The sequence below is a fragment of the Somniosus microcephalus genome, chromosome 24 (genome assembly GCF_052327205.1).
Source record: "Somniosus microcephalus isolate GS21.2 chromosome 24, FLI_Smic_1.0, whole genome shotgun sequence".
In the NCBI taxonomy this organism is placed as follows: domain Eukaryota; kingdom Metazoa; phylum Chordata; class Chondrichthyes; order Squaliformes; family Somniosidae; genus Somniosus; species Somniosus microcephalus.
The window spans coordinates 58,218,532-58,223,185 of record NC_141010.1 but is presented as its reverse complement, the minus strand read 5'-3'; the positions used below and the strand labels follow the sequence as shown (position 1 = coordinate 58,223,185).

At 70.9% G+C, this 4,654-nt stretch overlaps 1 protein-coding gene across 1 annotated transcript in view; it reads right to left on the bottom strand.

Moving 5' to 3' along the window:
* ccdc47 (coiled-coil domain containing 47) overlaps positions 1-3,112 on the bottom strand; it is a 62,057-nt gene extending 58,945 nt beyond the window's left edge. The window contains exon 1 of the mRNA XM_085966639.1: positions 3,033-3,112. The gene's annotated coding sequence lies outside the window, so the exon portion shown is untranslated. The remainder of the gene's footprint in view (positions 1-3,032) is intronic.
* Positions 3,113-4,654: the final 1,542 nt, after the last annotated feature.

Below are 4,654 nucleotides of genomic sequence, written 5' to 3'. Positions count from 1 at the left end.
AAGAGAGAGAGAGAGACGGGGGGGGGGGGGGGGAGAGACAGGGGGGGGAGACAGGGGGGTGGGGAGAGACGGGGGGGGGGAGAGACGGGGGGGGGGGAGAGACGGGGGGGGGGGAGAGACGGGGGGGGGGAGAGACGGGGGGGGGGGAGAGACAGGGGGGGGGAGAGACAGGGGGGGGGGGGGAGAGACAGGGGGGGGGGAGAGACAGGGGGGGGGGGGGAGAGACAGGGGGGGGGGGGGAGAGACGGGGGGGGGGGGACGGGGGGGGGGGGGAGAGACGGGGGGGGGGGAGAGACGGGGGGGGGGGAGAGACGGGGGGGGGGGGGGAGAGACGGGGGGGGGGGGAGAGACGGGGGGGGGGAGAGACGGGGGGGGGGGGAGAGACGGGGGGGGGGGAGAGACAGGGGGGGGGAGAGACGGGGTGGGGGGAGAGACAGGGGTGGGGGGAGAGACAGGGGTGGGGGGGGAGAGACAGGGGTGGGGGGGGGAGAGACAGGGGGGGGGGGAGACGGGGGGGGGGGGGAGGGGGGGGGAGAGACGGGGGGGGGGGGGGGGGGACGGGGGGGGGGGGAGGGGGGGGAGGGGGGGAGAGACGGGGGGGGGGGGGGGGAGGGGGGAGAGACGGGGGGGGGGGGGGGAGAGAGACGGGGGGGGGGGGAGAGACGGGGGGGGGGGGGGAGAGACGGGGGGGGGGAGAGACGGGGGGGGAGAGACGGGGGGGGGAGAGACGGGGGGGGGGGGGGGAGAGGGGGGAGAGACGGGGGGGGGGGGGGGGAGAGACGGGGGGGGGGGGGAGACAGGGGGGGGGGGAGACAGGGGGGTGGGGGAGACAGGGGGTGGGGAGAGACAGGGGGGGGGGGGGGGAGAGACAGGGGGGGGGGGGAGAGACAGGGGGGGGGGAGAGACAGGGGGGGGGGGGAGAGACAGGGGGGGGGGGGAGAGACAGGGGGGGGGGGAGAGACAGGGGTGGGGGAGAGACAGGGGTGGGGGAGAGACAGGGGTGGGGGAGAGACAGGGGTGGGGAGAGACAGGGGTGGGGGAGAGACAGGGGTGGGGGAGAGACAGGGGTGGGGGAGAGACAGGGGTGGGGGGAGAGACAGGGGTGGGGGAGAGACAGGGTGGGGGAGAGACAGGGGTGGGGGAGAGACAGGGGTGGGGGGGGAGAGACAGGGGGGGGGGGGGGGGAGAGACAGGGGGGGGGGGGGGAGAGACAGGGGGGGGGGGGAGAGACAGGGGGGGGGAGAGACAGGGGGGGGGGGGGAGAGACAGGGGGGGGGGGGAGAGACAGGGGGGGGGGAGAGACAGGGGGGGGGGGAGAGAGACTGGGGGGGGGGGAGAGACTGGGGGGGGGGGAGAGACTGGGGGGGGGGGGAGAGACTGGGGGGGGGGGGGAGAGACTGGGGGGGGGGGGGAGAGACTGGGGGGGGGGGGGGAGAGACTGGGGGGGGGGGGGGGAGAGACTGGGGGGGGGGGGGGAGAGACTGGGGGGGGGGGAGAGACTGGGGGGGGGGGGGGGGAGAGACTGGGGGGGGGGGGGGAAGAGACAGGGGGGGGGGGGGGAGAGACAGGGGGGGGGGGGGAGAGACAGGGGGGGGGAGAGACGGGGGGGGGGGGGGGGGGGAGAGACGGGGGGGGGGGGGGGGGGAGAGACGGGGGGGGGGGGGGGGGGGGAGAGACGGGGGGGGGGGGGGGGGGGGAGGGGGGGAGAGACGGGGGGGGGGGGGGGGAGGGGGGGAGAGACGGGGGGGGGGGGAGAGACGGGGGGGGGGGGGGGAGAGACGGGGGGGGGGGAGACGGGGGGGGGGGGGGGAGAGACGGGGGGGGGAGAGACGGGGGGGGGAGAGACGGGGGGGGGGGGGGGAGAGACGGGGGGGGGGGGGGAGAGACGGGGGGGGGAGAGACGGGGGGGGGGGGGGGGGAGAGGGGGGAGAGACGGGGGGGGGGGGGGAGAGACGGGGGGGGGGGGAGAGACAGGGGGGGGGGGGAGACAGGGGGGGGGGGGGAGACAGGGGGTGGGGGGAGACAGGGGGTGGGGGGGAGACAGGGGGGTGGGGAGAGACAGGGGGGGGGGGGGAGAGACAGGGGGGGGGGGGAGAGACAGGGGGGGGGGGAGAGACAGGGGGGGGGGGGAGAGACAGGGGTGGGGGAGAGACAGGGGTGGGGGAGAGACAGGGGTGGGGGAGAGACAGGGGTGGGGAGAGACAGGGGTGGGGGAGAGACAGGGGTGGGGGAGAGACAGGGGTGGGGGGGGGAGAGACAGGGGTGGGGGGGGGAGAGACAGGGGGGGGGGGGGGGAGAGACAGGGGGGGGGGGGGAGAGACAGGGGGGGGGGGGGAGAGACAGGGGGGGGGGGAGAGACAGGGGGGGGGAGAGACAGGGGGGGGGGGGAGAGACAGGGGGGGGGGGGAGAGACAGGGGGGGGGGGGAGAGACAGGGGGGGGGGGAGAGACTGGGGGGGGGGAGAGACTGGGGGGGGGGGAGAGACTGGGGGGGGGGGAGAGACTGGGGGGGGGGGGAGAGACTGGGGGGGGGGGGGAGAGACTGGGGGGGGGGGGGAGAGACTGGGGGGGGGGGGGGAGAGACTGGGGGGGGGGGGGGGGAGAGACTGGGGGGGGGGGGGGGAGAGACTGGGGGGGGGGGGGAGAGACTGGGGGGGGGGGGGGGAGAGACTGGGGGGGGGGGGGAGAGACTGGGGGGGGGGGGGGGGGGAGAGACTGGGGGGGGGGGGGAGAGGACAGGGGGGGGGGGAAAGACAGAGACTGGGGGGGGGGGGGGGGGGGGAAGACAGAGACTGGCGGGGGGGGGGGGGCGCTGGAGAGACCGGGCCCGAGCAGCCGAGGCCCGCGGGGACTGATCCCGGAGCTGGTCCCGACCGCGGGTATTGCCGGCGCGGGGAGTGAGTTGCGGCCCCAGCCAGAGTTACCGAGGCCTGTCCCTGTCCCTGTCCTCCGCGGCCCAACCCCGAGTCATCCCCCCCCCGCTCCCCGGCCCTGAGGTACCCCGCATTCACGGCCCGCTCCCGCTCCGCTCACCTGAGGCCCGGCTCCGCGTAGCCCCTCTCCGTCCCCGCCCCCGGAACTGACGCATAACTGCTGACGTCAGTACGGCGGAGACTGCGATTGGCGGGAGCGCAGCCCGGAATCCGTGAGTGACCGAGACTGGCCCCTCCCCCTCAACACACACCCTCTCTCTCCCCCCCACCTCACCCCCCCCACAACACACACACCCCCATCCCCCCCACCTCACCCCCCCCATCTCCCCCCCTCAACACACACCCTCCCCTCCCCCCTTACCCACCCCCTCATCCCCCCCATCTCCCCCCCCCACCCCCCCACTCATCTCCCCCCCCTCATCCCCACCCCGCACCCTCTCCCCCCCTCCCCCGGTGGATCTGCAGGAATGGAGGATGCAAACCAAGAATCGTGAACATTACCCCGTTGGTATTAAGAGGACAGAGGAGGATGTGGACGCTGGTTCCTGTGTGGTACCTGGCCACAGTCTAGGTACTCAGTCACTAACCTGGTGCTGCCAATATGCCCCCGACCTCACCATCTCATACAGCAAGAGCAGAGTGCCTTTCCATAAGGTCCATGAGCTTCTCCTTGTAGGTTGTGAGGTGTTTCAGGGTTGCGATGCCCCCTCTGGTGAGATGCTTCTCGTGGGCATTGTGCGCCATTTTCTCTTGCAACATGATTGAGTGTGTGCCAAGTGCCGTGGGAGATCTGAGGTCAGAGATGTGGCGGTATCTGCCTGTTAAAGTGGAGGAAGGTACTTCAGTGTTGTGCGTGCAAAAAATTGCTGTTAGAGGACATAGGTAGCCATACCCCACCTTAACCAGAATGTCTCGGTAAGGCTGTTACTTTTTGAAGGTGCAGAGAAAGTGGCAGTGCCAATGGTGCCCAACGAGGAAAAGGGTGAGTGTTACCATGTTTGCCTTGGTAAGGTCATTTAACTTTTTATCAGCACTGGTCTGGAGCCCTGGGAGGTGGGGTCGGGGGGCGGGGGGAGTTGGAATTCAGCACAAGTGCCAACTCCTTCCTCATGGTGTAAGTATCTGTTTTTTTGGCAGGTTCTCTGCCACAGACACTTGCCATCTGTGTCTCTCTCCTCCTACTTCATCCAGCAGCGTTTGCAGGTCGACTCAGTGGCGTCTTCATCTCGGCCCTGGGGTCATGACCTGCCACCTTCTTTGCCAGCCTCTGCCAGGTTCTCAGGTGCAAGACATTCTCGCAAAGTGGCGCAGAAACAGGCATGAGACATGTAGCCAAGCAAGCTGTCAGTGAACTGACGGAGCCGAGGACTGTTCCTTGTTCACCTGCTGCTGCGGCGATCGTCAGCTACAACTGGCTGACTAACGGGCGCACTCTAATTTCCATGCACCCCACCAGATTACTCCTGTTTTACATGGATTTTATGCCAGCCACTACTCCAATAGCAAATGAGCTGTCCCAAGAAATTCTGGTGTAAATACCTCGCCAAACGACTGGCGGGCGCAGCTCATTTTCCATCGGTATAAAAGTGGTGCCACTCACCTCATGGAAGTCCTGAACCCAAATGCTCTTTCCTACATTGTTCCCCTTACCAGTAGGGTGAAGCATGAAAACAATTGGCTCCCAGTAGAAACTGATCTCTCCCTTTATAACATTTGCTAAGT